This window comes from Panicum virgatum, chromosome 5N (genome assembly GCF_016808335.1).
Source record: "Panicum virgatum strain AP13 chromosome 5N, P.virgatum_v5, whole genome shotgun sequence".
Taxonomy (NCBI): domain Eukaryota; kingdom Viridiplantae; phylum Streptophyta; class Magnoliopsida; order Poales; family Poaceae; genus Panicum; species Panicum virgatum.
This window is the reverse complement of record NC_053149.1, coordinates 21366677-21373900: the sequence shown is the minus strand read 5'-3', so window position 1 is coordinate 21373900 and position 7224 is coordinate 21366677. Positions and strand designations below refer to the sequence as shown.

Genomic DNA, 7224 nt, shown 5'->3' with positions numbered 1-7224 from the left:
TAGCAATTGGGCTCTTGCTCCTTGTAGGGGACACCGCTGGGCTGTGTTCTTCGACCTCACTGACATGATTTGCACGTTTTGGAGCTGGGCTCAAGCTGCTGCTGCTGCTAGGTGGGCTTTGGCTGGGGCTCTTGCTCCTTCGCCTCCTTTTGTGATGTTCTCCTAGGACTCTGGCTCAATCTTAGGCTCCGGCGTGCAGGAGGTGTCTCATTTCTATAGATGAAAGTTCGTTCCCACGGCGCAAGAGAAGGCCGTCCACGTCGGTAAAAACGACTTCTACCGTCAGATGGTAAATCAACCACCTGTATTCATCCCACTTGCGATGTTACTGTAGCAGTAAATATCTCCACTTCGAGAGCTTTCTTCGACAGCCTCGTTTTGCTCAGATCCGGCCGCCTCAGTCTCCACCCCACGCGGCCACGCCCGTCGCCTGCTCTGATCCGCCTCCGTTCCGGCCGCCCCCACTCCGCCGCTGTCGCTATCTGCTCTGCGCCCCGTCTCCTCGCTCGCGGCCGGCCAAGCGGCGACCCGCGGCCGTCGCTCCCCTCACGCGGCCATAACAGCGTCGTTGCCACCCGCCCGCGGTCGGTCCGGCAAGGCGGCGCATGCGACCGTCCCGGCGCCAACGCTCTTCGCCCAAGGCCGGTCCGATCCTCCGGCGCCAACGCGGCCTGCCCTACACTCCATCTCCTCACACACGGCCGGCAAGGCGAGGGCCGTCGCTCCCCGCCTGGGGGCTGACGGGCACCCTCCTCACGCTGGGCGCCGGCATGCCCCCAAGAGCCCTGTCCGCCATGGCCTCTGTCGCGCGGCTCTCCCTGCCGTGCCGCCTCCCTGCACCCCTGCCCCCCCCCCCCGGCCGCTGCGCTTCGCCGCTCACCCTACGCCGCCGCAGCGCCGATGCGCCCCTATGCCCTCCACAGCCGGTGGAGGTCTCACGCCGCCGAGGGCGAGGCGCAGGACCAGGTCTAGCAGCTGCAGAACGATGCTCCCATATTGCAGCATCATCGAGCGCAAGCAGAAGAAGACCATCGACGAGATGGAGCAGGAGTTCCTCCAGGTGCGCCCCAAACCCGCCTCGACCCCTCATTTTTTCCCCCTTTTACTTATACCTGGTGGTGAATTAAATTGAATTGAATCGATGTATTTGCTGCTCGTGGCGTTTTGGTGTTCTACTACGACAAGAAGGCCATCATGTCCAACGAGGAGTTGGATAACCTCAAAGAGGAGCTCATGTGGGAAGGCAGCAGCGTTGTCATGCTAAGTAATAACCGCGTTCATGTAAGCCCATCCTAATTTTGTCCGTGTCTGACGCGTGGTAATGATTTGGTCAGGCTAATTTTACTAATCAATATTCCTTTGTTTTTTGGTTAGGCCCGGATGAGCAAAGGCTTTTGCAAGCCACTATGGCAAATATCGCTGGCAACCCCATCATGACGGATACTGCTGAATACGATGCCCTCAACTTCAGATTAATAGTTAGATCTAGCTGCCCTATTAATCTTTTATTTTAGTAGTACAGTCAAAGTGAGATGTTATTTGAAACACTTTTAATACTATTTTGTCACCACCCGCCAAATCTTTTTGCAAGAACTCGGGCTGTAATAGATTCTAGATGATCTTTGATTTAAGTAAGACTGAGGCTGGCTTGAGCCCTAAACCTCTAAAAAAATGTTTCTGAGATTCACATTTGTCTCTTCGTTTTACAGGTTCTACATTTAATTTTGTTTCATCCATTTTCATTTTCATTTTCTGCTTACTTGGGTTACCTGTAGTTCGAATCAAACTATAAGGAAGTGCTACTCACATTAATTTGCCCCCCTTTAGTTTTCTTGACTTCTTGATCGACCTTGCAGATCTAAGGAAGTGCTGATAATGGATATGTGCTTGCCAAGCTACTGACAGTTTTCAAGCATCTAAGCAAACAGGTCTCCTACCTGGTCCATTGGATTCTTACTACTGGTAGCCTGTCTGATAAACTGTTGTTGAATATCTCCAAGCTCATGAAGTATTGAACTGAAACTTCAAAATGAAAAATAGTATTCGTATGTCCAAAAATAATCGAATAATCTGTTGCTATGTCCACCTTATATCAGTTATGTAATATACTCACATATACATGTTCCGTTTCCACTTTGTCTTAATGGAACTTTTTTCTATGTCTTATGTTCAACTTAAGTTAAAAGGATTCAGAACCTTAATCAGAGTCTGGGTAACCTTCAATTATCAATGCATGTGGCATTGAGTGGAGTTACTTCGTACAACCATTTTTCTATACAAATTTTGTTATAGGCAAAATGATAGACCTTTTTAAGTCAGGGAACATGACATGGACCTTGACTGGTGAGGTAGCAACTGAAATATCACTGAATGAAAACCACTTTTTAGCAATCCTATTGAAATTTACACACCTGAGTGGATTGTGACCAATTTGAAAATTGTATGACAGAAAAATTCCTTTTGATAAATGCATCTACATGTTGTTGATTGTTGTTCTACCATAGGCTCTAATAGGCTGAAGCAAATTTCATATACGAAAGAAAGGCCCCAGCTCTTACATACACAGTAGTTCCTTATCCAAAGTAGTTCCAAAAGTCTAAAAACAGTAACTCTAGAATGTGGACTCATTATTTCCCATTTTGGTGCAGGTTCACAGCAGATTCTTCATTGATATGGACTATTGGATTATAACTAACAAATGGAATACTGTGAAGTTTGTGCACTTCATCCTTCACATCGCAGATGGTAAAGTAGATAAGTTTCCCCGTCCCATCTTTTCATTCCTTTGGAAGCAATAACAGACTATTATTTTTCGTTATATGCTATTTAATTTAGTTTAGAACACAGTTACGCTGGAACAACTTTGAACTGTTTATGAATCACCTTTTAAAAAAAATTTGCTAACGGTAGTCAAAGCATATACGAGCACGTATACATGCTGTTAATTAGCACTCTCTTGGGCATGTATGGCCTTCTTTATATTTGCAGAACTTGACATCTGCGTACACCTTCGGTTTCTTCATAGCATATTTCTGCTCTACTTTTGTATTAAAGCTGCCTTCAAATCTTTTTAATACTATGTTTGACAATGCAGAATGCTTCCAAGGATTTTTTTCAGCTAAGGACTTTGACAAGAATGCGTCTCCTCACTTCCAGAAAGCTGACAAATTTTATGATGCCCTTGCCAGACAGCTGGTCAGTCAAGGACGTGCGTTAGATGTTTCCACATATGCTCTTGATCAGATTTGTATGATACATTGTTTAGGAATTTATGCTTGCTCGGTTTTCATACCTTCATTAGTTTTTTATTTGTCATGCAAACAAAGCAAGTAAGGTCACGACACCATCCATCAGGAGCTGGTGATAGCAGGGTTGGTAAGCCGCAAATAAACATCAGCCAAGAACAATTAGCCAAAATAATATTTGCAAATTAGTAGACGTACACGTACAGTTTTCCCCTGATTAGTCTCCTAATTTTGCCATAGATCCCTATGTTTCTAGGATTATGTTCATGAAGTTACTTTTCGTACAGCCAGTAGCTTATGTTCAGAACTTGAAACATATTTGAGACTACATGCTTGCAAGGGTGCTAGATTTAGACACAGGTACATATACAAATGCTGATTTTGTTTGCGTCTTCAAATGCAGCACATAATAACCAGATTTGTTTAGAGGCAGTAGTTATTTCCATTTGCATTAATTCAAAATAAAGTTGCTTCTTCCAACACCCTATTTTTAGTTAGACCCTGCTACTTTTCAATATTAATCCACTGCAACTCTCTGTTACCAAAAGTAACTAGAATATTGTCCTTATTGTTACTGTTCAGTTCATCCAAAACCTATTGCTAATTTATCGCTTACATGTTGCTGATGATTTTGATAAGAACCACATGTCCACAAATATGGAGGGACAAAATCATCAAACTTAAGTTTGACCGCCACCCAGCCCCTTATCACCCATTGTATATTGAATTGCTAAACCTATACTGCCCTGTGCAAAAAAAAAAACCTATTAATTCTCATCTCTATTACTGTGTTCAACACCTCACAGTTCCATGTTGGAGAAACTTCTGAAGATCGTATTGGAAGTGATAGATCAAATACTCTGCATCATACATACTTTTATAGGTCGCAGATACTTCAATGCTTTCTTTTCTTGCCATCACAGAGCAAAAGTATCTTGAGGACATGGTTAATCCTCCTAGAATTGATACGTAATATGTTTACCTCTGCTGGTACGTCATGAAACACTATTTGGATCCGACGTCTCCAAATCCTACCATGTACATTTTTCAAAAAAATACACTAACAACATCCTTTTACATGCTTTCCAGCTGCATAAATATCAAGCTATTTCAGGAACCAAATATGGCACCCATTACAGCCATGTCCTGAGAATATATCAACCCTAGCTGATGACTTGTGCATCTGTGAAGCGCTTATTATTTTGCCAAGAATCAGGTATTACTAAGCAATCTAGCTGCGTGCTGCATGAAACCAACTTAGCGTCCAACAGTGTCCAAGCTCTTACCAATGAACACTACTTTATGATGTAACCGCTAATGTATTTACGTCTCTTATTAACTGCACCTTTAGAGTGCCTGTTCCAATGACATGCGTGTTGTATCACCCCTTATTACGGTTATGAGATCACCACCGTCTTTTACTCAACTCCGATGTTTACATAACGTCTTGCACTCTTCTTACTGAGAATTTTAAGCACTTGCGCCTTACTGGTGATCATTGTTCCTACGCCTCCACTTTTTTCCAGGTGATTTACTGCCCTCTCTAAGCCCACACCAGAGAATCAGTTCTCTATACAGAGACCAAAATCCCGATTAATCTCGCCAACCAGTCAAAATTGATGCAGATGTGTTCACACAATATGTGAATACACATGATCCACGAGCGCGCACGATAGCGCGCGTCATGCACTAGTTCTTACTAGTTCGTCCGCGCCGAGCCATCTTACCTGCATTTATGGTCAAGAGTTGCAGGCTGGTCAAAATATGGCACTTGTGCTGCTGCAGCAGCTGCTTGCAATATTTACTGGATGGTAAATATGACACTGGTTATGTCAAAAATCATAAAGGCATGCATGTAAGCAAAAATTCAGACATGAGTGCACAGCTGCTCAAGTTCTCTATTAATTAATCACCTAGCTAGAATGGTCTGAAATGGATTGCTGGTTATGTCAATTAATTAATCATAAAGGTCTGACTACAGAATGCAGTCAAATCTTGGGATGATGACTTGAGAATGAACACAAGATACTAAAGTCCCGTTTAGTTCGCGAAAAGAGGGCAAAAGTTACTGTAGCACATTTCATTGTTACTTGACAAATAATATCCAATCATGTACTAATTAGGTTTAAAAGATTCATCTCGTGCTAATCAGTTAGACTGTATAATTAGTTATTTTTTCAACTGCACTTAATGCTCCATGCAGGTGTCCGAAAATTTGATGTGATGGATACTGTAGAAAAAAGTTTGGGAAGAAAACGGGGCCTAAGTTAACTAAGAATCTAATGCAAAGCAAAATGACAGGCTGACAGGCTGAGTATTACTAGACTGCGCATGTAATAAATCTAAAAAAAAGCTGCTGCTGCAGAGAGAGAGGAGCAATGGCGAGAAACCTGCTGCCCAGGTGGCCGGTCCCCGGAGCCGGAGTTGGAGCACCGCCACGCAGGTCCCTGAAGCCGGAGACGGAGCAGCGCCGCACAGGTCTCCGGAAACTGAAAACCCAAACGGATATATTTAACTGTTAGAAATGAACATAACAATCGTTACAGGACAATTTCCAAGCAAGAGGCGTAATTGGATTTTACAAGATACAGTATATATCAGTGAGTGTTGTTCTCGTCGATGATGGCAGATTGGAATCGAGCTCAACGACAACGCTACCACCGGACAGCAAGTGTGGCTACGGTTTTCTGCACTGGTGAGTGGTTGTGACAGAAGCGTCAAATTAAATCTCTAATTAAACGTAATTGCCGTCATTTGAACACATCGGGTAATTTGGCGATCCTTTCTCAACTCACGGCACGATCGAAACAACACCGGTAGTCCCACGCGAAGGTAGGCGCAGATGGTATAAGCACGGCATGAAACTTTAAAAATATAAACTCAAAGAAAAACGAAACAATAAGCTTTACAAACCGAGTTCAATTACATAGATAATTTACAAAACTTTACAATACATGTGACTGAAGTTCGAAAATAAAAGATCCTACAAATACTTTAGCTCCCATCAGTTCTAATCCTACTCGACCGGTCGGACCGGTTCACCCAACCGGTCGGACCGGTCGGCTCCATGCTGCCGACTCCACCGATCAGACCGGTCCCACGGACCGGTCAGACCGGTCTACGCAAAACAGAACGGCTGCACACTCAGCCCACAAGTGCACAACCCCACAGCGCCCTAACCTAAGGGTCCCGCTCTTCGACCTGCCACCCCTCTGCGTCCCGGCGGATGAACTTGACACAACAGGGGCAGAAATCGACATCCGGGTGTCATGTAATAATAAAGGTGACAACAAATCCTGAGTATTCTAATACTCAGCAAGGCTTACCCGACCAGTGGGTATAACTTAGCCCACATACCTAGACATGCACGGCATTTGGCTGGTGGTTATTTTGCAGAAATAGCAACTAGAGGTGTATCCTTACTTTCAATGTTTTAGCCGCATATTTTATGTAGATAGACTCTCACTAATGTTTGCCTATCTACTCAGGCATGTTGGAGCATCCAATTAGGATTCGGAATAGTATCCATTTTTATATCTCTAATATTCGAACTCATTTGCTACGAGGTGACAAAGAGGTCAAGGCCCTCATATCCGCGAGACACGACGAATCGATTCGATTTAACCTTGCAAGGTGGACCTAACCAACACGACACGTATTTGCCCCGTCGGACTATACATGCCAACCATTCCCCTCCCCGTCTCGAACTACAGAACCACCCCATCTTCATATAGTCAGTCGAGCTCAACGTGAGACCACCAAAAGTAAACATGTGCATCCCGTTTCTCCGCGACTACTCGACTCGCCCTAAAGGGGGGGTGATGCAGTTCTGTACTTTCGAAGCGAGGCAGTACTAGACTTACCGGTTTCGACTACCTCCTACTCCCGGCATGTGGTTAGTACAATTCAATCCCCGATCAGCACTGCCACAACGACCGTTCCTTAACCGACACGGACGGGGCTAAGACACCCAGGAACC

The 7224-nt window shown here is 44.4% G+C and overlaps 1 long non-coding RNA gene across 1 annotated transcript; it reads left to right on the top strand.

The window, feature by feature from the left end:
• The first annotated feature begins 257 nt into the window (after positions 1-257).
• Positions 258-3460, top strand: LOC120674221. The gene is made up of 5 exons (XR_005675025.1): positions 258-1060; positions 1189-1281; positions 1375-1928; positions 2649-2745; positions 3095-3460. It is a non-coding gene; the product is annotated as an uncharacterized LOC120674221 (long non-coding RNA).
• Positions 3461-7224: the final 3764 nt, after the last annotated feature.